This window comes from Hyperolius riggenbachi, chromosome 2, assembly GCF_040937935.1.
Source record: "Hyperolius riggenbachi isolate aHypRig1 chromosome 2, aHypRig1.pri, whole genome shotgun sequence".
NCBI classification, from domain to species: domain Eukaryota; kingdom Metazoa; phylum Chordata; class Amphibia; order Anura; family Hyperoliidae; genus Hyperolius; species Hyperolius riggenbachi.
In genome coordinates this window covers 224,230,818-224,258,200 of record NC_090647.1, presented here as the reverse complement: position 1 = coordinate 224,258,200, position 27,383 = coordinate 224,230,818, and the positions used below count along the sequence as shown (strand labels likewise).

Below are 27,383 nucleotides of genomic sequence, written 5' to 3'. Positions count from 1 at the left end.
CTGTGTTTCCGACATGGAAATAACATAACAGATGTATGCCACAATGAACGAACACTATGCACATGAATTTAAATCACTTCAATCTTTCTTTGTTATGATGCAATTCTGAATTATGGCCTTTTTGTATTTGTAATTAGACTGTGGAACAGATGTGAAGGCCTAGTTGAAAGGGATATTAGAAATGCAATAACCTCTGTTGCTTTGTGATAGTAGACTGTAACTGTAGCTTTGTTCTTTCAATCAAAGTTACTGTTTCATTGATGTCCTAGAGAATTAAATGAAGCCTGAGCCAATACCCACTGAAAATTCTATAACATATATGTAAAGAGAAAATGAAAGTCATTATTATGTGTGATACTTAAAGAGAATGCATTGTGTATTTTATTCAGTATATCCAGGAGCCAGATCATCAGATCCAGCTGAAATATTACAGATGAATATTTAATATGTAAATATGTAAATTCTGAACTTGGCAGGTGGAGGTCCAAACAATCCAGACTAAATATTCTGAACTCCGGTGGCTTTTGGCAAGAGCCCTGATATTTTAGAATAATGTTCACCCCAGTAAAGGTACAATATACTGTCCATTCACTTTAGTGTTAGAGAGGTGCCTTCAGGCATGCAGGCACTGTTATGCTTTGTCGTTGGGAAATCCCTGAGGCTTTGTAAACTGATTAACATGGCAGTGCCTTGTGTTAAACATTTATTTGAAAATGATAGCTTTCATACAATATTTGAAATACAAACAAATGGTGCAAAGTTAATTCTCTACATGCATAGGTGAACTAACAACACACCCATAGCTTAATGCCACTTTGATGAAGACTAGCATGAGATGAAAAGGACAGCCAGTAGTATCAGTAAACAAACTCTGCATATGTTTGCACTAGAGCAAACATATTTAAAAGTAAACTAATGCTACTTTGAATTAAATTATTAGTTTTTTTGTGTGGTGGCTGGAAAGTGTACTGGTTAAGGGCTCTGCCTTTGACATGGGAGACCAGGGTTCGAATCCTGGCTAGGTCAAGTACCTATTAAGTAAGGAGTTCAAGGCAAGACTCCCTAACACTGCAGGGTGGCCTCTTGAGCGCGCCCCAGTGGCTGTAGCTCTTGAGCGCTTTGAGTCCGACAGGAGAAAAGCGCTATACAAATGTTCGGATTATTATTATTAATGCCACTTTGATGAAGACTAGCATTAGATGAAATGGACAGCCAGTAGTATCGGTAAACAAACTCTGGATATGTTTGCACTAGAGCAAACATATTTAAAATTAAACTAAAGGTAGCCATACACTGGTCGATTTGCCAGTAGATCGACCAGCTGACAGATCCCTATCTATTCGAATCTGATCCGAGAGGGATCGTATGGCTGCCTTTACTGCAAACAGACTGTGAATCGATTTCGGCCTGAAACCGATCACAATCTGTGGAGCCGCCGCTGCCACCTGTCCCCCCCCCCCCCCCCGCGCATTCATTACCTGACGCTGGCTCCCGGGCATCTTCTCCGCATCTTCTCCACGCTGCACCCGCTCCATCCCGGCGCTTCCTGTGTCACTCCGTGACCAGGAAGTTCAAATAGAGCGCCCTCTATTTGAACTTCCTGGTCACTGCAGTGACAGGAAGCGCCGGGATGGAGCGGGTGCAGCGCGGAGAAGATGCGGAGAAGATGAGGAGAAGACGCCCGGGAGCCAGCGTCAGATAATGTATACCTGATCGGATCGGCCGCCGCTAGCGACGCGCTCCCTACCCGCGGGCGATCGAGGGTACTTTCCCGCACGGCGCGATCGACGGACCGATCCGATTTCGGGAGGAAATCGGATCGGCGGGTGCGTTTAGCGCGAACAGTTGGCAGCAGATTCGATCCCAGGATCGAATCTGCTGTCGAAACGGCCGCGAATCGGGCCAGTGTATGGCCACCTTAATGCTACTTTGAATTAAATTATTAGTTTTTTGTGTCCGTAATGTCCTACTGAACAGGCCAGTCTGGCAAAAATGTAACTTCTGGTTTTGTTCTCACCGTCAGTAGCTAGATCCTAGTTAAGTATTAAGGTTAACGTGGGTTATGGTTAAGCGTCACAGATCAAGTATTATGCTTCATGCACACTATGGTGTTTTCATAATGGGTACAGCATTTTTGTACATGTTTTCACATGCAATAATGCATGCATTTTACTCACCTAATAAAACCACTTCCAGTGCTTTTAAGTGGCACCATTTACATCAAATGTGATGTGGATGATGTGATTTTGAAACACACCACAGAAGCAATTTAGGTGTGCATTTCAGAAATTAACATGCTGTGAAAACATGTACAAAACCGCACAAAACATGAGCACTGTGTTAGCAATGTCATGAGCATTTTTAGGTTTGTGTAGTGTTTGGAAAGCCTTACAGCTTGGGTGAGGTTTAGAGCATAGAAAACTAGAGTCTATGGTCTTTATTCAAATCACTTATTCTCCTATGTTTTCTCTTTGGTGACATTTTTATTAGTATGTATATAGTGCCAAAATCTTCTGCAGCACTGCACAGAGTTTTGTCACTTTCACACCTTGGCCCATATGAAATTTACTTTTTCTCCTGAGTTTTCTCTTAGGTTAGGTGTTGTTTTCACACCTTGCCCCATATGCAATTCATTTTTTCTCCTGAGTTTTCTCCTAGATGATATTTTTAAACTTGTCAATAACATGTATTTTAAGATGCCAAGCAAGAAAATACTCAAAATAATTTTGATACCTACTTTTTCAGTTGAGAATTGCTAGAAAGTTATTTTAAACAGAAGATGCAAAACGACCTCATAGAAGAAAACTTGGGAGAAACAGTTAATTGCATATGGTCCCTTATCAAGAAAATGTTTTTTAAGCCACCGGCAAGCAAGAAAATTCCCTGAATAATTTTGGCAGTACTTTTTCATCTACCATACTCGATGGTACTTTTTCAATTGCAGAGTTCTGACAAGTTATTTTAAACAAAAGATGAAAAATTAAGTTCTAGGAGAAAACTTAGGAGAAAAAGTGAATAGAATAGGGGCCTATGACTGGTTTTCACTGTTACTCATCTCCTTGTTGGAGAGATTAACCCTTACTCATTGGACCCACTGACATAAAAAAAAAATCTCTCCATATGAAGAAGAAGGTAGATCACTGGTACCACTGTCCCCACTCAAGCTTTATCTCCAGGTCTTGCGGCTACTAGGAGACCCCATCTGCACATGCAGAGCCAGAGAAGGATAACCCACAAGGCAAGCTAGGCAGGTACCTGGGGCCTAGTGGGTGCCAGAGACCCAAAAGCCACTTTCTTTGACCACTCTTCCACCAAATTACCTAAAGAACAATAAAGGTGTGTCCTAGCTAGTGCCTCTATCTTTCCTAGGGCCCCATTGAATCTTAATCCATCTTTGTGCAGAGCCACCTACTGTCACCTTCATAATAGGATGGTTTGGAAAAAGCAGCAGTGCCCACCTACCTTCCCTGAAGCTTCTGGGGCTGTTCCTAAGGCAGTTACAGCTCTTCTTACAGAAATGAAACCCTTTTATTCAATATCAAATATTATTAAAAATTGGCTTTTCACATAAGATGCTTATCTATACACAGGTAGAAAATAAGCAAAACATAATTTTATATGTCTTAGATACAAAGTTCACTGTGCTACTTATAACACTGCAGTGTGACAAGAACTATATGACACGTTTTCAATGAAAATGTTTCACCACCTTGAAATCCATTAGTTTAACCACTTGAGGACCGCAGTGTTAAACCCCCCTAAAGACCAGCCAATTTTTCATTAAATTGGCCACTGCAGCTTTAAGGCTAAGCTGCAGGGCCGCACAATTCAGCACACAAGTGATCCCCCCCTTTTCTCCCCACCAACAGAGCTCTCTGTTGGTGGGGTCTGATCGCCCCCCAGATGTTTGTTTGTGTGTGTTTGTTTATTTATGTTTTTTTTTTTTTATAAAAAGTGTGTTTTTTTTATTCTATTGTATACCCCCCTCCCTTCCTCCCCCCGTCAGTCAATCCCCGTGATCAGCTCCGCTCCGCCCACCAAGCAGGAGATGTGCACGCATCATGCGCGCGATCTCCTGCAAAACAGAGCCTCAGGACTTTACACCGATCGGCGTTAGGCGGTCCTGCGGCTGCTGCCGCGGCCACGCCCACCGGCGTGACGGGGTCGGCTAGAGGTTAAAAAGAACAGCAGAGGAGCCTGAATGGCTTACAGAAATAGTTTTCTCTGCCAGCCTGTGCTATAAGCAGTGCAAGAATTACATGAACTGATGATCAGCAGTGTTACTATCTATATATACAAATGCCTTTAACCCCTTCAATTAGCATATTATTGGATAAAAAGGTATGCAGAATTGATTGATGAAGAAACCTCAAAGATAATGGGACCAGTAATAATTGGACAGACACTTCACAGTGCGCAGGGCCGGGCCCAGGCAGAGGCGAGAGAGGCTCCAGCCTCAGGGCGCAGTGTAGGAGGGGCACAAAACTCACTCAGCTATCATTCCCCTATTGTGTTTGAAGCACAGAGAAAAAAGAAAAGGGGATACATGGCAGTGACTGCAAGCCAGATAACTAGAGATTAAGATGTTGGGGGGGGAGGGGGGAGAGGGGCTCTGGGCCGCCCCTTAGTCTAATAGCAGTCAGTGTGTGACAGCTGGGGTGGGAGGGATGGAGGGGCGCACTTTGGTGTCTCTGCCTTGGGTGCTAAAGGACCTTGACCCGGCTCTGACAGTATGCACTGCACTATGGAAGGAGGGGGCAGGTTGTAGGTGACCAGTGGATATGGGACTGATAGGGAAACAACAATGGAGACAGAACCACCTATGGTACATGTGGTGTCAGTACCATGAGCGCAGTGGTGTACCTAGGGAATTTGACACCTGGTGCTGATTATTTACAGACACCCCCCCCCCCAAAAAAAAACAAAAAAACTATTTTTTGGGGGGGGGGGGGGGGCTGATGGGTTGGGGTGCCGAGCATGTTGCTGCAAATTTTGGGAAAAAGGAGTCGTCAGGATGTGGCCAGAGCTAACCGTTATGAAGCTTTGTACTCTATAGTGGTGCAGAAAATGTCAATGCTATATAACTACACAATAATGATATGGTAGGACCTTAGACTATGACAATAGTATGATTAGATTGTGAGCTCCTCTGAGGACAGTCAGAAAAGGGGGATATACGAAAGAGTGGGGTGCATAGGAGGAGGGGGGATAAATAAGTAGAGGCACAAGACAGAGAGCCTGGTGGCAGAGGAGAAATGGCAGGAAGGACTCTCATCAGGACTGCAGACATCACCAGTGCTGTTTGTCAGGGACATGCTGTTAAAAGAAGCCATCAAAATCTGAAAAGTGGAAAGGGTCATGGGGGAAGAAAACAGGGTGGGAGGGGGAGCTGGGAAAAGAGATAAGATTACCGGCACTCAAGCTAATCTAAATTGCCTGGAGCTTGCCTCACTACAGAAGTCGGCTGTCAGCACCTGTGTCATTGGCTTCTGCAACAGCAGACTGCCCTGCATTATTGATTAATTGCCCTGATCAGGACAAATAATCAATATTCCCGGGCACTCTGGTATTTCAGCAGCCATTGCACATTTCTAGTTGGCTACTAATGACTCTGAAGCTCTTAACTCATTCTGCCACCTCTCTCTGCTAATGTCCCAGCTGCAGCACAGCAATCATTCTCTCTACTCACCCTGCTGCTCTGCACATTACTCACTACAGGCTGTGTGTATAGAGTGAGGAGACACATTGCCCATGGGACAGGAAGGGGGGAGGGTGCTACATCTAGTGCAGGAAGTAGTACAGTCCCCTGCACTGCCTGCTGCTATTTTCCTGAATGCTACCCAAACTATTAAAAAAGGTCTAATGTGGAAGAACACAGTGGCTGAGCACCACAGAGGCACCCCTAGCCATGGCTACACCCGATGCTGTGAGCACCTGCAGCCCTTTGGTAGGTACGCCACAGCATGGGCATAACTACAAATCATGGGGCCTCCCAGCGAAACTTTGATGGAGTCCCCAATCCTTTCCCTTGCCTACCCCTGGTGACATTCACAGCCTGGGGGTAGTATTAGTAGTAGTAGGGACCCACTTGGAGCTCTGGGGCCCCATGCAGTTGCAGGGGCTGCTCCACAGTAATTAAGCCAATAGTCAGCACCAGCAGGGGAATCAGTGTGTCAGCACAAGCAGTGATGGAAGTGAAAGGCCCCACCAGTTTGAAGTTACAGTAAGTCAGCCAAAATGTACAACATGTATAGTAATATAATATTGTACATATTTCTCTGATTCAAACAATTGCTTACCACTGATATGGTGCGATGGGATGCAGCTTGTCCACCTGCCTGACTGTGAGGCCTGGTCAGTGGCAGCAGCCCTCGCTGGACAATGTCTGCTTTTAATTTCACAGCCATGGTCTAGTCATCTGACACATACAAGTCTGTGTCCACATGTTTGTAATGCAGGTCACGTCACTGAAGCATCCCAGTACTGATATAAATGTATACACTGTTAGATACCTACTCAATTACTTGTTACTTGGTTCTATGCTTTGGATTCTTAGATGGACAGATACGACTTTGCAGTGCATTGCATCAGACAATACAAGCACATGGCATTGCTTATCTTTCAGGGGATGCTCCCTGTACCCCCTGTAACCCACCTGTATGTTTTTGGAATATGGTTGGAAATCAGGGTACCTGAAGGAAGATAGAGTAGAGACTAGATTAAAACTAGCAGTAACCCATCACCCTAAATGTGTTAATTACTTGCTGTAACTGAGTTTGTCAGGGATATGCTGTTAAAAGAAGCCATCAAAATCTGAAAAGTGGAAAGGGTTATGGGGGAAGAAAACAGGGTGGGAGGGGGAGCTGGGAATGACAGGTACAATCCGGTAAAACAAGGCAATTCAGCATTTAAACAGACTAAAGTTACAGAACCTGGATGGGTTGAATGACTTATAACTTTCAGCCTAGCTGTCATTTTCTGCACATGGTTCCTGTCCAGAATGATTCCTATGGCCAATCTGTGTATTTTGTATAGACCTAAATCTGCATATATACAGTAGCAATCACTGCACAGAAAGTGCCAAGCTTCCCAGAAGTCCTGCAAGAAATCTGGAGAGCTGGCTGTAAATTCCACAGTCAGATTTTGTACATACAAGAAAATCTGACTTTTAGCCCAGTTGAAGGTTTTCTTGGGCAGGGTTAGCAGATTAATAACTAACTTAACTTTTGCAACAGAAGTCAACTGAATTAGTATGTATGTAGATTATTGTTTGCATTCCATATACTTTGCCCACAAAGGGCTTGATTCACTATGCGGTGCTAACCTACTTAGCACATCTAAAGTCTTTAGGCGCGCTAACCAGGGTGCTAAGTAAGTAAGCACCGGTTTTCAGATCAGATCGCGCGCTAAGTACCGCGCGCAAAGTTTTGCGCACGCAAAGTCCTATGCGCACGCTAAGTCCAATAGGCTTTAATGGGCACTTTGCGCGGAGCGCCCTGCGCTCTGTGCAGTGCGCATGTAAAGTTTTGCGCATAACTTTGCACGTGATGCGGTTCGCGCACAAATTAACGCGCGAAAAGCTCTTTTAGGCGTGCTAAGGGGGTTTTCACAGGCGTGCTAACAGTTAGCACCGCTTTGTGAATCACGGCCTAAGTCTTCTGCTGCGGCTTGCTGCCCTACCTCCATGTACAGCAGCTCCCTTATTAGCCCTCATGGATGCAGGATAACTGGAACTAGGTTTAGTTACAAGCTTCAGCACTTCTCTACATGGAGCAGCATTTTCCTTGATGTTTTCTAGGCAGCAGAAAACAGGAACCAACGACACACAACAATACAGACAATCCTATCAGGTTTGCAAGTATCAAAGTGCCATCTACAGGCCAAACGTATGAATACCATGCATAGCTAAAAAGGAATGGGCCCCAGTGCAAATTTTAAAATTTACTGGGTTTTCCCTCCCTTAGCACTCTGTATATAATAATTACATGATACTGATCACCAAAACTATATTTCCCAGTACAGCCACTGTATGTGAGAAGTGTAAGCATAGGAAAAGGATTTTTTTTTATTGAATACCACTATGCAAAACACATCAACCTAGTTGTGGTAAGCTGGAAAAATAACACCCGCTAACACCGTTGTAACTGAAAAATGATTTTATTACAATAAGATGTGGGTTCAAAGCAACTTTTAAAAAAAAAGCTCTCCAGCGCTCAAATCTGCCACTTTCTTCTCTTGGTGCCATCAACACTTTAAGGACTGAATGTCTCTGGCCCCTTAAACCTCTTTTTTCTTAAAAACCAAGCTGTGATCACTGTAATTGGCTCACAGTGGTCAATAGGTCAGGAGCCAATAAAATCAGCTCCTGACTGGCATACGAAGCTCAGCTGCCTATCAGACAGCTGAGTGAGTGAACTGCAGCAACGACAGAGCAGCATGAACGTCGAGAGTGACTACACCACACGGCCAGATTAGTTGAAATGTATGCCCCTTGCAGGGCTAACAAGCCATAAACAGGGTGTAGATTTTAACATTTCAACTACCACGATCCAAAGTGGTTAAGAAACAATTTGTGGCAGATCAATGACCAACTCAGGGCTTCATACAAAGGAGTTTCAGCAGCGGACTGACACAGGAATACATTTTCACAACAATTAAAAGTACAATGTTAAACATTATAAATTGTGTTTCTTTGTTTACTGCTTTACACAAACATCACATTAGCTTTGTCATTCAGTATTCTGCATTCAGGAAAGGAAAGTTGCCAGTATAAAGTTAACATCCCCCTCAAAATTGTCAAAAATAAGAATTTTATTGCACCACAGCCTCAGGTTCCTCATCTGATAACTGAAGATGTTCTTAGTTTTTGATACATGTTGGAGCTGCTCGCAGTAGTCCTCCATCAATTAACAAGTTTGCATACAGATAGCTGTTGGTGTGATAACCAAGCTGATACACTGGTGAAGCTGTGCTACCACTTGAGGTTTTTGCTTCAGTGTAGATGCAAAGGTTGCACAAGGTTACACTCAGCATGACATCACAGGAACTGCTAAATTGGATGGCTGGGATCCAGCACCATGGGGTGGTACATGAAAGACAATGCCGAATGCAAGAAGGGTTACCATCACCAGGGGTGAGCCCAAAGCAGTGAACCTAGGGGTGCTAATTACATCTGTGTGAAGCCATGCTGCGTCCATGTGTCATTTCAAGGCAACAGAAATGCTACAAAATGATAACAGTCATTTCTTCAAATCTACTGTTCTTTTGACTTAACTCTGGTGCAGTTTCTTGTTTAAGAAACACTAAACGTTCACATCCAGCAATGTTGTGTCACTTTTTAATCCCTTATGTCTCTCTATGAGTGCAACAGTATAAAAAGCTCTAAAAAGTTTTAGCTCCATGGCTAATAGACTAAATTACTCTTGCTGTATGGGGTAGTAACTTTCCATCTTAAAAAAAAAAAATGAATTCAACAAAAATGAAAAATGACAAATAAATGCATGCAATTCTTGGCTATGTCTCATCCTGGTCAGTAGCGTCACTAGGGGGGTGCGGTAGGTGCGGACCGCACCAGGTGTCAATAGTAGAGGGGGTGTTACCAAGCACCAAATTAAGGGAGGGTGGAAGGCTATATAAATATAGACCAGGCTAGTGCCTTATGTACTTCCCAGTCCTGCTTTTCTCCCTGTTTGCTGCTCCATCTTGAGCTGATAACAGAGTTCAGAGGTCACCAGGGCCACATGGTGACCACCTATACACCCCTTAGCAAAGGTGTCCCATCCAACTACCCAACCCCAATATCAAGTATGTCCAAGCTTGGTACGCCTCCCCCACCCCACCCCCTATAGCAAAGTGTGTCCAGTATAACAATCCCCAACTCCTCCCTCCTTCTATAGCAATAGGTTTAAAATAACCCCTTCCTAACCCCATTCTGAACAAATGTCAGTAACAAGCAATGTTACTACAAAAAAAGTATTATTGGTTTTGATTAACCTGGTGAGGTTGAAGGTTCATGGGGTAAAAGAGGGGTGACACCATGAGTTTCCGCACCGGGTGTCACCAACCCTAGTGACGCCTCTGATCCTGGTACCTTTTTCTAAATTGTGAGTCATGGAAGAATTCATTCAGGTTATAGGTAACAATAGATCCAGCCACATGTACAGGTTTCCAGCTATGCTTGTGCTGAGGGTTCTTGTGGGATGCAGTGATCAAATGATAGGTGGAACATACCGAAACAGGATGTTACTCAGTGTCCATTTCCTGCTATGTGTTCTCAACTGTATGTAGGCTGCATTAGTGCACTGAAAAAGCAGAGCATAACTCTTCAGCTAAAATAGTGATCTTTACTGAATTTTTTGTTCCCCACGTGTTTTTAGAGAAGCGGTTTTGCCACGGAATGCATGAGGAAGCATGTGGAGGCATCAGGGCAGACACCTTCCATCCTCTAGGTAATATCTATATTTCATACCTTTTCTTCCCTTGTTGCCTGCTTATTTTCCCTCAGCGGCTTGTTGATTGCTGTACTAGCAGAGGCTGACTCATAGGATTTCTGCTGGTAGGAGTGTGCATTAGTGTGGCTTATTGTGGCATATACAGTATATGGAATAGTTAATCTTGATATATATGGAATAGTTAATCCTTTTCTGCCAACATGCTGGAATATTGAAACACAGTGTAGAATTGATGCATATCTGAAAGGGGTGAGGTTGTTGTAAGTTACTAAATCCTGATTGTCTACACAAGTGGTGGTCAGCTTACTAGATAAAGAGAGCCTGCAATGTGGCCTTTGACATGTTCAAAGAGTCAAACATTATATCTTGAGTTTGCAATTGTTACTGGATTCCCTGTGGCCGAGCCATGGCTGCAATGCCTGGAATAGTGCTTGCATATTTCAGGGCCTCTGTTTCAGGTTTCCACAGGAAGTAGAGTTCTCTAAATGTGAGGGGTTTGTTGACAAGTCATGTTTCAAGCATCTAGAGAAGTGAGATGACAGATATTTGGTCTGCCCATGTTTGGATGGAGTGTTTCTCAACATTGTATTGGTATGTACCCCTTTTAAAACCCTGTACTCACCAAGTACCCCCTAGCATAGTAAACATTATCGCAAGTACCCCTTGACAAATATATATTTAATCACAGAACATGATAATTGGTTCTAAACAATTTCCAAACATTTACTATTCCTTTTAATTAGCTAAAATACTAATTTGGTGTTGTTTAAATAAGTTTTATCATTTTCTAAAACTCTAAATTTGTTGTTCATGGTTAAGTATATCAAGCTTGAGTACCCCCTGGAACAATCAGAAGTACCCCCTGGGGTACGCGTACCACACGTTGAGAACTATGTCATGCTTGTAGGTTCCATTCAGAGAAAACCAGGCAAGTGATTGGGAAAGCAATACAAAGAAAATCCCTGGCTCGTCCATAAAAAGCCAGCAGACACACTTCTTACATGAAGAGAAATTTGATATTTATGTTTTATTTATTTCAGTATTTATATAGCACCGACATATTACACAGTGCCTTACAGAGTATATTTTCTTGTCACTAACTGTCCCTCAGAGGGGCTCACAATCTAGTCCCTAGTGCATGTATCATAGTCTAGGGCCAATTTTAGTGGGAAGCCAATTACCGTAACTTATCTGTATGATTTTTGGATGTGAGAGGAAACCAGAGTGGCCAGAGGAAACCCACACAGACACAGGGAAAACATACAAACTCCATGCAGATGTTGATCTAGCTGCGATTCAAACCGGGGAGCCCAGCGCTGCAAGGCGAGAACGCTAACCACTACGCCACCTTAGTGACCGTAGCCACCAAATATATGGGTACATAGGATAGAAATTCAAGACCAATTTCATTAACAAAATATATAGAACCTTCCATGAATTGTAACATGTAATTCAGTATTACATTCTTTAAAGTATTAAAGGGTGATTGAACTTTATGCACCACTATAAAAACACCACATAACAAGTGTGTTGTACAGCTACATGACATGAAAAATGGTGGTGTGATAGCTCATTGCTACTTACTTTCCATCGGCCATACAATGTATACATCGTGGGCTGTACATCAAGTAGTGTAAAATCATCAGCTGAGCTTCAAAATATGGAAGTTAAATGTGCTTTTTAAGAAAATCCATGAGCGCCCAGCTTGTTGATTGAATGAGAACTCCTGAATTTGGAAAATACAGGTACCGGTAACTCCCCTGCTTATAGATGATTGACATCATTTATCTTTGAATACAGTCTTTATCCCATAGAATATGCTTTGAAAGATTGCTGAATATGTTTTCTAGCTAATTCTTGACTAATTATAATAGCATAAAGTCAGCCAGCTGCCTAGAGAGAGAGAAAGAAAGTTAAAGGATACCTGAAGCAGAAAAGACGCTTTAAAACTAAATACATTGTGGGATAACGTATTTACTACAGATGCTCCTAGTAGTGCTCAATGCCTCCATGGTCCCTCCATTCCCTTTTCTGCCCAATTATAATATTCCTCTCGGCCAGAAGCACCCATGCTATGCACAAGGGCGTACTTACTGGGCATGCACAGGCTCCAAACTGAACACAGCCAGTTGAAATTCACTGCTTCACGGCCTAGTGAACTTCCAAGCATGAAACACTCTACACAACAGATGACAGGAGGGTACCTGAAGCCAGATCCGGGACAAGGTCCTCCAGCACCCAAGGCTGAGACACCAAAGTGCGCCCCTCCATCCCTGCCACCCCATCAGTCACAGACTGATTGCTATTAGACTAAGAGGGCCACAGGGCCCACAACCTCCCCAACACCTTAATATTTAGTTATTTGGCTTGCAGTCACTGCCATGTATCCCCTTTTCTTATTTATTTCTGCTTCAAATACAATTAGGAATGACAGCTGAATGAATTCTGCGCCCCCTCCTACACTGCGCCCTGAGGCTGGAGCCTCTCCAGTCTATGCCTCGGCCCGGCCCTGCCTGAAGCCAACAAGCATTACTAAGAGCATCTGTAGCAAGTACTTTGGGGCACAATAGTCCTATTCAAGCAACTTTTCTCCTGAGAAAATAACGTTTTATCTTATCTAAAATAAATATGTTATCAGTGCTTAACAATTGAAAAAATACAAAAAGTAGATGAAAAAGTAAAGTCACACTTATTTTGAGTAATTTCTTGCTTGGTGAGAGCTTTAAAGGTATTTTATTGGTAAAGTAGGCAAATATCTCTTTGGAGAAAAGTTATTTGGATTTGGGCCAATGTAATTAGATGCAAACTTTTATTTAAAACTGCAGTTGATAAAAAAAATTATAGATGGATTCTGAGCCCATATACATCTCATTGAGTTATTTTTTTTTTCAATGTTGGTTTAAAGACAGTCTTGAATTGAGAGGTATATGGAGGCTGTCATATTCATTCCGTTTAAAACAATACCAGTTGCCTGGCAGTCCTGCTGATCTGTTTGGCTGCAGTAGTGTCTGAATCACACACCTGTAACAAGCATACAACGAATCTTGTCAGATTTTTGTCAGATCAGCATGCTTGTTCAGGGTCTATCGTTAAAAATATTAGAGGTAGAGGATTGTCAGGACAGCCGGGCATCTAGTATTGTTTAAAAATAAATAAATATAACATCCTCCACATCCCTCTCACCTCATGTACCTCACATTCCCTTTACATTGTTTTTACTTATTTATGGCAATTATGTTACAGTTGTCATTTTTCTTTTGCTTTCCTTACTTTGTTGTATTTGATCACACTCATTTTACCAAATCAAATAGTAAGCTGGTGTCATTATGGTAAAAAAAAAATGTAAATAATACAAAGCTTAAGGTGTTTGGATACATTTCTGGTTATGCAATAAGGTCTTGCAACCATTTCATAATGTTCAGCTAACTTCAATAAAGTATCAGTATAAAGTAGATGTCATACTCGCCATCCTGTTCAGCGTACTTCTCCTGGTCGCCTGGCCCAGTGTTTGTTGCGCGCGCGGGTCCAGACGACGATATGTTCGCCTATTCCATCGCGTCACGCCTTTCGGAGTGACGCCAATAGTATTTCCGCTGCAGACAGGAGGTCACGCATGCGTGGCAAGACGCGTTGGTTTGTACGCATGAACGGCATTCTAACGCGGCTGTTAGTACGCATGCACGCTACCGTAATGCGGACTCTTGTGCAAATTTGCCGCCATAGACTATATAAAGCCACTGGGTCAGAGCAGCAGTGCTGTCTGTTTATGCAGCTTGCTAGCAGTTGTGCTCGTTACTCTGCCCGCATTTCTTCTGATTGATTCCTGATACTGACCTCGGCCTGTTCCTGACTCCGCTTATCTGCTGCCTGCCTCGACCACTTGCCTGTTTACCCGTACTGAACGAACTCTGCCTGCCTCGACCACTTGCCTGTTTACCCATTCTGAACGAACTCTGCCTGCCTCGACCACTTGCCTGTTTACCCATATTGAACGAACTCTGCCTGCCTCGACCCCGGACTGTCTGACTATGCTCTTGCCTGCTAATCTGTACCTCGCCCGATCTACTGAACTCCACATCGCAGTGTCAACTGTTCCCTCGTGTTACCAGTAGGGCAATCCTGAGGGTCGTGACCTGTGGCTACCAGGCAGCAAAATAGTCCGTTGCCCACTAGGGGTAGCGGCCCATCAACCCTTGCGGGGTGCTCTGGTGAAGACCCGTAGCCACATAGACTCCACGCCTTCGGAGAGCCCACACCAACCACTGGTAGCTGAGTCAACAGGACACCATCTGTAAACGTAACAGTAGATTGGAAATAATGCTGTATGGTAACCTCACCTTTCCATAGTGTCATTGCATGACTGTGTGTGCTGTATTTAGAAGCACCTGGATGTGTGACTGCAGCACAGAACAGCTAGATATTTTATAACTGTATTATATGTTAATACAGCCAGGTGTGAAAAACGGTCCTGTGAAACCTGGCCAAATATTCCTTAAAAGCAAAGGTTACTAAAGTATCCAGTGTGCTAAAATCATTACAAAGGCAGGTAGATTGAGCACATCTCATTGTCTGCTGATGATCAGCATAAGTGTAAGTCATTGGAATAAACTAAAATGAACTGAATCCTTAACGAATGATGCAGCAAAAGGACATATGAACGCTACACCCCTCTGTGACTACTCACACAATTTACTGTCGGATGATGAATCGGCTGAAACATAAAATCTTTGTTGTGAAGCTCCACATAAAGGCTATTTACTATGTCTTTTGCTGATTTGGTGAAAGAGATTTTCAGAGCATCAAACTATGGCCAAAAGGGAAGATGACAAAAAGCCAATCAAAAGCTGGGCAGATGTTTAAAATGCTTTTTGCTACTTGAGATTGTGATCCAACAAAAGCAATTATGTGTCTGCGTTCTCAATTTGAAAGCATTAGCAAAGAGCTTTGAGGTTTCCAGTGCTGGTGTCCTATCTGCATTCAGTTAACTGAACAGAAGGTATCATAAAAGTAAATATAGCCAAAGGCGAACCATTTCCAAAGCAAGCACATAATTTGGAAAAACTGAAGAGTTAAAGGGAATCATAACCATGCAGGTGAAATATAAACAATTGAAGAAGCCATAAGAAGATGAAATGCAATGTTACATCCATATGATGAAAGAATAATAATCATAAAATCCTAAACCTTCGGAACATCAAGGTGAAAATAACAATTTCAAAGCCTATAAACATGCAAGGTAATTGGAACCATGATTATAAGTGGTTTGTTTTAATGGTAATCAAAGTCTTTTTTTAACTGTGCACATCATTTTTCAGCTACTGCTTTCTCTCTTTCTGTCCCGGAGGTCTAGTGTTAAGCAAATCCTGTGTAATGGTTCTAATGGTTTGTTTGGCAATGATCAGATCCTCCTAAGATGTTTCAACCAATATAGACGTTAATTGTTTGGTGCAAAACTTACAAACTCCTGGTATAATGTCAGCCAGGGTATCAGCTGTCCTCGGAACTGGCTAAAAGAAGCAATGGAAACGGATTTGGGCATATAACAGTTTTCTCGCTTGTCAGCAGTTACTCTGATTCTCTGGTAATTTGATTCTATGTATATGTGGTGTTATGTGGTTTTATACACCAGTAGTAAGAAACCGTGTCAGAATAAAAAAAAATGATTGGAAGCAGTGCTATGCAAAGCAGAAAGCTCAGCACCACCACTGGCTGTGATCCTTTGCATCCCAAATTAATTAATATACACATAACCTTGCATTTATACCCCCCCCCTCCCCCTACAAAGACACACACACACAGCGATACTCACACACACATGTACACACACAAGGCTTTTCTTATTATATTGTTATAATCTGGAATTAAAATGGAGAGGAAGGAGTAGAAAATCATAAGGACTTTGCATCTCCGCAGATGGCTTTGAAAGGAGTAGAAACTGCTGAAATCCTACTGGTAGACAGTAGTAGCCGTCTCAGTACACAGGACGCAATGAGGTCTATTCACAAGACTTTAAGATGTATAAAATAATATACACTAAATGCTGTTATTTATACTTATAAAACAAGTGTAACTAACATAATAAAAAAAATTGCTTATGTTTGCAATATTCATTTATAAATGATTTAGTCAGTGTTTGCCCATTGTAAAATCTTTCCTCTCCCTGATTTACATTCTGAAATTGATCACTAATGGGGACATCTTTAGTTCTGCCAGGTGATCTAGAGGTCTAAGCACAGAGGGAGATATTCCTTGCTTGCCACTGGCAGTTGAAAAAAGCTGCCATTTTCCACAATGCAATGAGGTTCACAGACAGCAAACTGTCCGGACCATGTAATGACATCACACTTTGGAAGGGGTTTCACCACAATATCAGCCACACGGACCCCCCTCATGATGTATTTGAGAAAAGGTAAAGATTTCTAATGGGTATCAGCTACTTATTGGGATGAAGTTCCATCCTGAGTTAAAGTTCCATCCTGAGGTAAAGCTGGCACCTCCTTCAAATCCGCAAACTTTATTGCTTCAAAAAGAACGATGATAAGCCAGCGCTTTCAGACCGTGCAGAGTCTCTTTATCATGGCAACACCCAAGGCAATAATCTAAATGAATAGGGTATGCATACAAAATACTCTCACTGCAGTCCTAATAGCAAAAATAGGGTTTTTTTGTGACACCAGTAAGATATAATATAAATTATGTCAAATCAAAAGTTATTTTCACTGCACACTTAGGGGGCATCTTAATGCAGAAAGACACACTGCAATAGTAAGTTTATCCAACGCACTATGGTATCCCAACGCACCGCATAATGCATTCGGTAACAGAGGCAGTGAAGCCTAATACAATGTGATAGGCTAAAAGTTTGTTCCTTTATAAATGTACACAGGCACAGAAAGAGAGACTGCTTGCTTGGCAGTTGGAAACAGCCGTTATTTCTCACAGTACAATGAGGTTCACAGACAGGAAACTGTCAGGACCCCCCAGATACAGCAGAAACATGTCTGCCTTGTTTACACAGAGTATACATTTCCCACTCAAGCTGATATTTCTGGCTGGCAAAGGCAGGCTTATCAATTAGCAGCTAAATGATGTGTAAAACTTAAATTTTAACCCTTAAAAACAATCAGATGGTTTTAGCTTTTAATTTTTTGCGGTGTTCAATGCTTTAGACTATAGATGAAATATGATTACAATACCACTTAAAGGGAACCTTAACTCTAAAAAATAAAATGAGTATCACTTACCTGGGGCACCAGCCCACTGCAGCCATCCTGTGCCCTCACAGTCACTCATGGCTCCTCCGGTCACGTACATTTTTACGCGTTGCTGGTGCAATGCGTAAACATTTATGCGTTGCACCTGAAATGCGTAAAAATGTATGTGTTAATTCCCATGATAGCTTCCTGCACCAACGGGAATACGTGCAAACGTACGTGTGGCTGCCCTGCCGTCTCTGAGTCATCAAAAACAAAACTAGCTGACAGCGGGGGACTGGAGGAGCCGTGAGTGACTGCGAGGGCACAGGATGGCTGCAAGGGGCTGGTAGATGCCTCAGGTAAGTGAAACCCATTTTTTTTTTTTTTGAGAGTGAAGGTTGCCTTTAAGCACCTCATTCAAAATGGGAAGCTGTTTTTCTATTTCAAACAGTTTTATTGAAGTTTTCAAAGGAATATTACAGTGTACAATACAGGGCAAAATGCTCAATGAGACAAAACATCATGGCTGACATTTAGTTGACATTTGCACATGTTAAGCAAGACCGCTATAGAGTCATGATGAGGAGTCCTTCAAAAAAAAAAAAAAAGGGGGGGGCTGTGAGGCCCCGGGTTCTATGTAGGTGTAGGAGTCCAGTGCTCCAGTGCGAACACCAGGCCCCAAACTGAGGACTCCGCCCGAAAGCCTCTGGCCCCATCCAGATGGGACGGGTAGGCATAAATACCTTCAACAAGGAGAGAGGGTGGAAAGGAGGAGGGGATGAACAGAGAGGACAGAAGGAGGAAAAAGGAAAGGGAAGGGAGGTCTGGTCCCTGCCACGGTCTATGACTCCTAATTCTGGATCTCACCATGAATAATTGAGTGGCTTCAGCTGGCTAACTATTGCCCGTGATTGCTAGAAATACCTTCCAGGGCTCCCAAATTTTGTCGACCTTAGGGCGCTTATCCAAAAGGATTCCTGCCATCTGCTCCTGTACCATATATCCCGAGACCCTATGCTTGACTTCCTCAAACGGTACTAGTTGTTTCTTCCAGGCTCTCGCTATTGTTTGTTTGGCGGCTACAAAAATAAATTGAAGGAGGGATTCCTGATCGTTAGTGAGGGAGCCGGATTTGAAGTGTAGTAAAGCGGACCAAGGGTCTTTGCGCAGTTGCGTGTGAAAGACGGCCTGTATCAGCCGGTAGAGTTTGGACCAGAAGCGAGATAGCATGGAACATGACCAGAAGGTGTGCAGTAGGTCCCCTCTGGATTGACACCCCCGGAAACATTTGTCATCCCCTCCAAAATGCATGAGCCTGGAAGGAACCAGGTACCATCTCATCATCACTTTCAGGGAGGCTTCTACAAGGCCTAGGTTGATGGAAAGATGGAAAAGGCTGTGCCAGGCTTGGGACCACTCTTCTGTAGTCCGGGTACCTTTCAAGTCGACCTCCCATCTTTTCACATACTCGTGTGAGAAGGAGGAGATAGGGGTGGTTAAGGATGAGTACTACTTGCTTATAAGCCCATTGCTCCTAATGTCCAACAGGCATGCGTTTTCAAATAACGACAGGGACAAACTGGGGTTTGAGTTGGGCCTCAGCAAAGAGTTAACCCAATGTCGCAACTGCAAGTATCTAAAATACTCTAAGCCTGGGATTTGGTACTTATCCCTCAAAAGGTCCCAACTGACCACCTTTGAGTCGCTGATTAAATGGTGTACGATTAATAAATTATTTGAGACCCACCACCTGAAAGCTGCTGGGTCTTCATATGCTGGGGGAAAGAGAGGGTTGTCAGCGATCGGCAAAAGTGGCAGGTGCGGGGATAGCAATCTTCGGGAATATTTGAGAGAGTCCCAGACCCTTAGGCAGTGCTTCATTATGTTGCTTAATAGGGGTGGCCGTAGCTTAGGTGGAAGCCAGATAGGGCATTGTACTGATAAAGGAGCTGCGGGAGCAATATCAAATAGTACCCATTGTGGCATGTCTGACCCTCTATATAGGCCAACCATCGGCGCGATCTGGGCTGCCTGGTAGTATGCCCCTAGGTTGGGAAATCCCAGACCTCCAGCAGGTTTGGGTATATATATGGAGGCTCTAGCGACTCTAGGTCTGGAGTTACCCCAGATAAATTTATTTATTTTGCTCTGGAACAGCCTCAGGTAGTGCGGGGGGATACGGACAGGCAGCAGTCGGAAATGATAAAGTATTTTAGGCAGCAGGACCATTTTAATAGAGTGTACCCGCCCCAGCCAGGATAGTTGCATGGCTGACCAGCTTGAGGTATATTGTGTAATGAGCCCAGACAGCGCGTGGTAATTGGCCTGGAAGAGGGAGTCATAATTGGCTGTAAGATTGATGCCTAGGTAGGAGATGTGTTTTACTGCTATTTGAAAAGGGACTGATGCAATCAGTTCCTGCCAATCGGTTTGTTCAAGCGTGATATTCATTAGCTGCGACTTTTTGGGGTTAATCTTCAGGCCAGAGACCAGTGCAAACTCTTTCATGATCTCCATTAAGGCGGGGATTGAGGACTTGGGGTTGGACAGGAATAGTAATAAGTCATCAGCGAAAAGATTCAATTTATGTTGTGTGCCTGCTATTTGGAAACCAAGAACCTCTGTCGATTTTCTGATTGTTTGGGCTAACGGCTCCATTGCTATGATAAATAAGATTGGGGAGAGAGGGCACCCTTGGCGGGTCCCTCTCTCAATTGCAAAACTAGGGGAAAGATATCCCGCGTAATGAACTTTGGCTGACGGTGAGGAGTAAAGGGCCTGGATCCAGGCTATGAAAGATGGCCCGAATCCCCAGTGCTGCAAGATGGAGTAAAGGTAATCCCACGACAGTGTGTCAAACGCCTTGTATATGTCTAGGCTCAGGCAGACTCCGGGGATCTTCCTATAGTGGAGGCTATCAATCACCTGGATGGCCCTGTACACTGCATCTGAGGCCTGGCGCCCTGGGACAAAGCCCACCTGATCTTTGTGAATTAGTAAGGGAAGAAATCTATTGATTCGTGTAGCCAATATTTTACTCAAGAGTTTTATATCCACATTAAGGAGTGAGATGGGGCGAAAACTACTGACTTCTAATGGTTCTATATCTGATTTGGGGAGCATGGCGATATTAGCTTGGAGAGATTCTTGGTTCGGGAGTTTGTTTTTATTATATTCATTGTATACTCTGGATAAGATAGGAGCTAGTATTTGCGCAAATGTTTTGTAGAAAAATGGGGAATAACCATCGGGCCCCGGTGTTTTTGCATTTTTGAGTGACTTGATAGCCATTAAGACCTCTTCCGAGGTTATGTCTGCGTTAAGATCGTCCACATCGGCTGTGTTAAGGGGGGGAAGCTGAAGTGAGTTCAGGTAGGCTTCCAACCTGGCGTTATTAATCCGACCCTCCCTTCCGTATAGCTCTTGAAGAAAGTCTTGGAAATACTGGACAATCTTGCACGGGTTAGCAGTGGGAGGGGAACGGGGGCCCTTTACCCGTAGGGTGGGGGGGCTATATTTTCTATTTTTTAGTTTACGGGCTAAAAGAGTGTGTGGCTTGTTAGCCCAGCGATAGTAAACATTCTTACGCCACCTGAGCTGTTTTTCTACTTCTTCACTCAGTAGTGAGTCTAATTGCAAGCGCAGTCTATCCCTAGCCAGTCTGGAGGCTACTGATGGAGAGGATTTCCAAACTATATCTGCCTCCTCATACTGCTTTTTCAAATCGTCTATAGTTTGAGTTTTTTGTTTTTTTAAGTAGGAAGCAAAACCTATTATTCGTCCCCTTACTGTTGCCTTCAGGGCTCCCCAGAGAGATGCAACAGAGTCGACTGAGCCTTCATTGGTTTCCAGGTATTCTGTTAAGAAAGAAAGAATCTTCTCTCGGCAATCTTGCCTTGAGAGCAGAGAGTCATTTAGCCTCCAAGTAAAATCCCTACCCCTGGGTATCAAGGAGGACAATTGAGTTTGCACTGGGTCGTGGTCTGACCAGGGAACTGAGAGTATTTTAGCCACGACGGCATTATGCAAGTAAGGGGCATGCATAAAAATGTGGTCAATTCTGCAGAAGCTCCCGTGTGGGTTTGAATAGAAGGTGTAATCGCGTGCCCGTGGGTTCAGTTCACGCCAGACATCCAACAGTCCCTTATTCCGAAACAATCGGGAGACCGCTAATGACTGAGCTGTAGAAACAGGCTGGGGAGCAACTGCAGAACCAAGCTTATGCGCCTTGTCCATCTCTACATCTAGTACCATATTTGTGTCGCCACATAGAATGATCATACCTTCTCCGTGCTGATCTACGACCTGGAGGAGGTGGGAGAGGAAACGGTCTTGAAATTGGTTAGGTGCATAATAGGAGACCAAAGTTATTTTAGAGTCGAAGAGTGTTCCCCGCAGCAGTAGGTATCTCCCTGTAGGGTCAGCAATAACATGATCACATTTGAAGGGCAGGCCCCTTCTAAAAGCTATTGTCACCCCTCGGACTTTCTCCCTCGCACATGCATGAAAAGCCATTGGGAAATGCTTACTAAGATAAGAGGGCTGACTTGTTCGTGAAAATCTGGTCTCTTGTAGGCACACTATATCTGTGTGCAGAGACTTATAGTAGTGGAAGGCTTTACTCCGTTTCTGTGGGGAGTTGAAGCCCTGCACGTTATGTGATGTTAATTTCAATTGTGAACTAGCCATATCTAAAGGCAAGGGAGAAAGCCCGAGTAAGCCACCTAAGCGTTGGTATATATGTAGATGTGGGATCTAAAGTTAGAGCTTTGGACGCGACCAGGGGGGACCAGAAATAAAGATGGGGGGGAAGAAAGGGATAGAGAGGACAGTAAAAAGGAAAGAGAAAAGCGGGAAAAGACCCAAGATTAGCACGCCAGCTGTCCTGAGAACAGGACAAGAAGGCGATGTCCGAGTTTAGAGGCGCCTGAGCCTGGATTGGGCCCTCCAGGCTCGGTACCAGGAAGCAAGCGAAAAAATGAATCGCTCGCGTGGGAGGGAGAACCCCGCCCTGCCTGCATGGCTACATAATTCAGAACAAAACACAACATGAAACAGCGCTAACAAACCCGCAACCGTTATATTTTTGTGCCAAACCAGCCCACCCTCACAAAATAAACTTTAACCATTTTTATGGGGGAGGCGAAGAAAGAAAGAAAAAAAGAAAAAAGAAAAAAAAAATGGAAAACAGTATCACCCGCCTAGACTCCAAATACGGAGCGACCTGGGCAGCAAGTAAGAAAAACAGCTTATAGACAATAAAAAACTATGGACTACTTAGAAGTCTCAAAACGGTTATCCGTATCACGTAGTGACCGATGAAGCAGAGCCATTTATACCTATAACTAAAGGAGTAGGGGAGAGGGAGACATATATAACCTGTTGACAGTTAGGATCTGCTGATATGCTTTCAAATGCTTATAAAAACATGGAGGAACACTGTAGGCATGGTCCAGCCTACTCGGGATACAAAGTCAGAGTACAAGGCCTACCACTCTGGTCAAGTAAAATCACCCCGGATCAGATAAGGCTCCAGCCCTCGGGGCTTCGGGGTCAGGTTGCGCCACTGATTGTGAGGATCCCGTGTCACGTTTCTTAGAGGACCGCTGCGATGACACCTTTTCCCACATCGGTTGAGAACGGGGAGAGCTATGGCTGTGAGGTGGGGAAGATGCTGGGAGCGTTAGCTTGAGCCTTTCCAGCTTCCTTTGGGCCTCCTCAGGACTCGACACGACATGTGCCCGGTTATTGTAGGAAAACATGAGTTTAAAAGGGAAACCCCAGCTATACTTAATGGCGTGAGCCAGCAGGATCTTTGTGTAAGGTTTCATCTCTCTACGTCTCAGAATCGTGGCGGGTGCCAGGTCTGCAAAAATTTGGTAATGGTGGCCTTGAAACTCGAGGTCATCTTTAGCTCTTGCTGCCTTTAGAATGGTTTCCTTGGACCTGTAGTAAGTGAACTTAATGATGATGTCCCTAGGGAGACCATTAGACTTTACCGGGCCAAGGGCTCTGTGTATCCCGTCGAACTCGAGCCTATCGATCGGTATGCTGGGCACCAGCTCCTGAAAAAGAGCAGTCACCGTGGAAGTTAAGTCAGTTATGTGTTCTGGCAGGCCTCTGACCCGAAGGTTGCCTCTGCGGGCTCTATTTTCAAAATCCTCCATACGCAGGTGTACTGCTTGGAGGTCTGCCTGAGTCGCTTCTTGGTCTTTGACATGCTCTTCTAATGTTACATCCACTGAGTCCAAGCGCCGTTCGAGTTCATTTGTCCTCATCCCCAGTTCTTTTATCTCCTTAGAGAGGCGAGTGGCCAGTTTGCTAGAGGCCTCTTCCAGCTCTCTCTGGAGGATCACTTTAAACATATTGAGCAGCGTCTGGTCACGGGCTGGGAGGGAGTCCAGAGTGTCTATTCCTACCTCAGTCTGGCGACCGGTGGGTGGGGGTCCGCTGAGGCTGGTAGATCTGCTTTCAGCGTCCGAGTCGCTCTCTATATGCTCCTGCACTCTCTGCTGACTGGAGCTGGGCGCCATCTTGGATCTCCGAGCGCGCGACTCACGCTGGGAGGATTCGGTCTGCTCTTCCTCTCGTTTGCCTCTTTTGCCCCCCATTCAAGCTGCTGAGGATTGGGTGGGCTTCTGTGTTGCCGAGCGGGGCTTTTTGGGGCGATTGCGCTGCTAGAAATGTGCTGATGCAGGCAGGGCTGGCGGAGCTCCGCTAGAAGACGTCCATTACGAGCGGCCGCTAGCCACGCCCCGGGAAGCTGTTTTTCTCCACAATATTAAAATAAAAATATTAAAAATATAATAAAAGCCCCACTGACCAACTAGCAGAAAGTAACTGTTACAGTAATTGACTAAATGAAGTGCAGAGTAGACTACAATAGCAGAGTTGAACATTTCTCAGTGTAATATGTGCTGCACTTGGTGTAATATACAGTACACTTAATGTAGTATAATTATAGTATAATATGTCCAACTGACAGACAGCAGAAAACAATGTGCACTACAAACAAGTATTTGGTGAGTCTCTCAATTTGCTTAAAAATAATGGTGCCCGGGCCTACTCAAAAGCAGCCCAAATCTGTGCAACCTACTCCAAAATCAGTCTTCAACAGACAGGTTCCACACCTGGACATCTATAGGACAAAAATCTAAAAACTAATTATTAAAGCATCTCAGATTTGTTAGCTTTTGTTTACAGTACTTCAAGTTACCTGTGTGTGTGTGTGTGTGTGTGTGTGTGGGGGGGGGGGGGGGTGAGGCATGAGCGGGAAGAGAGTGGAGTCACTACTGGACAAACCTTTTGCTGCTGTTGTCATAGGGAGACTATAGAGACCATAGAGTAAAAAGACTGGAGCCGCATGAAAGGGAGACGTCATAGAATAACACAGGAGGTATATAAAAGTTTATCTTCAGGAGAGAAAGTTGTCCCTGGAGTTCCATCAGGAAGATTAAATATTTGTTTCAAGTTATAACAGTGCGCATGGCAAGTATTCTGTCACAAAGTATCACAATTACAATGAAGCAAATGTTTAGTAGACACGCTTTGTACTCTGGGGAACACACAGCATTACACTTTTTGCATATGTTTAAACATGTATCCTACAAAAATAAAGAATACCGTTTGAGATGCTCCAGTACAGTTTGTGTTTACATTTTAAACCTCAGCATCTTTCTGTTGCCATAGTGGCTGCAAAGACAAAGGCTGGCTGTCGAAGTGCAGACTAATGGTGTTCTGTATAGCACTGTATAGTTCATCATTCATTTTAGGTAGTGATTAAAAATTATGATGGATTGGGGTTTCCTGCTAAAGAACCATAACCGAACCTCTCTAGTACCATCACTCACCCAGCTGTATGTTAAGTGAGAACTTTGTGTCTGCCAATCTTTGGAAGGGGCCACCTGAGACAATATTATCTCTCCATGATACAGATGAAAAGGTAATCTAAAGTAAGCTATACAGAGCATAAATATGCAAAATTGTCTCCAAGTGTCTTCCTGATCAATAATGCAGTTGTAATGATGTGCGATTTTGTACCCTGGAGAGCTAGAAAGACTTTTGGCTCCTGGCTTTTCACATCCACTTACCATCAGACGTAACGCATACACAGGGCCGGATTTCTGGAAAGGCCACAATGGCCCGGGCTTTGGGTAGCTGCAGCCCAAGGCGGCACCTGGATGTGATATAGGGGTTGCTACACAAAAAAGAGAAGGCTGCGAATGTGGAGCACCACATGAAAAAGGAGACATGATGCCCAAGGGCCTTGTATGTGAAAGAAGGGAGCTACATTAAATGGATGTTACCCATGGAAGAGAGGGCTACACATGGAAGGGGAAGGGCGCTGCTGCACATGAAAGGGGAGCCACAACATACTTGGCCTAGGGGCAGAAAAAGTATAAATCCGGCCTTGCACATACACCAAGCTTTCTGTGGATCCAGCCTACAGGCCTGTGGGGTTGGCCACCATCAGCCAATTGCTAAAGGTTGACCACCCCTTGAGTGGGAGGTACTTGATGGTAGGCTTCTCTGTAGCATAGACATGAATCATGCTCACCACCTTCCAGGTGCCAAAGCTACTCTTGGAAGAAGATGTGATGCTGCTTCTGATGCCCCAGTTATGTGCTTTAACACATCTTTATAAATAGGATGCCAGCTTTTTTTGCTGTAAAATCATGAGCAAACCGTTCACAATTTTTATGCTTTTTTATAAGTAGTACAGTATAATTTAATTTAAATGTAAACCCTCTACTCTTCCCCATTCTCACTCACTCTCCTGATGGTGGCAACTGCTTCTGTGAAGAAGCTGGGCATTAAAAGAAACTCCAAGCTGATAATTTTCTGACCAGAGCTCACTCTCACACGTATTTCTTCACATTGGTTAACTCACAACAACCACTTTTACATGAATGGTGCAGGGCACTTACAAGGGAAAAATTAGACGGAGACTGATGTCACTATACAGGTGTATCTGGAGGGGTTAAGCAACAGCCTTCAGGTCCAACTTCCATAAGTATTTTGATGGTTGGCTTTGGAGGAGACTTTAAGGATGTGATTACACAGCACTATACTAATAAGGAAGGGACAACACTCCATATACATGATATTCTGAGTACATCATAAGATCACAACGGTGATGCAGAGCCAACAGGAGGAGGATAGGTGGGAGTGGGCTAGCAGCACTGGTGAATTACTTAAAAACATGCTACACAGTGCTCTGCCTTGATGGAAAAACTTGGCATTGCTTCAGCTGGCTAGGGGACATCAAAGGAGGTACTAGACAAGAAATTGGGCCAAAGAGCTCTGTGGAAGCCAGTGGGCAACAGAAAATGATCCTGCAAGAGTCAAGGGGCAAAAGGAGGGCATGACAGTAGACTGGAGGAAACCTAGGAGGGTACTACTGGAGGCAGAGAGCAACAGGATGGCACTAGAGAGGGCAAGGCAACAGGAAGGTAACACAGGAGGCAAGGCAACAGGAAAGCAGAACAGGAGGCATAGAGCAACAGGAGGGCACTACTGGAGGCAGAGAGCAATAGGATGGTACTAGAGAGGGCAAAACAGGAAAGTACTACAGAAGGCAAGGCAACAGGAAAGCACAACAGGAGGGCACTAGAGAGGGCAAGACAACAGGAAGGTACTACAGGAGGCAAGGCAACAGGAGAGCACAACAGAAGGCAAGGCAACAGGAATGTACTACAAGAGGCAGGGCAACAGGAGGGCACTGCAGGAGCCAGAG

General features: G+C 44.0%; 1 long non-coding RNA gene across 1 annotated transcript in view; it reads right to left on the bottom strand.

The window, feature by feature from the left end:
- Positions 1-11,957: 11,957 nt before the first annotated feature.
- The window catches only part of LOC137544232 (uncharacterized), a 28,083-nt gene continuing 12,657 nt past the window's right edge, over positions 11,958-27,383 (bottom strand). The window contains exon 3 of the long non-coding RNA XR_011025788.1: positions 11,958-12,344. This is a non-coding gene — a long non-coding RNA (uncharacterized lncRNA). The remainder of the gene's footprint in view (positions 12,345-27,383) is intronic.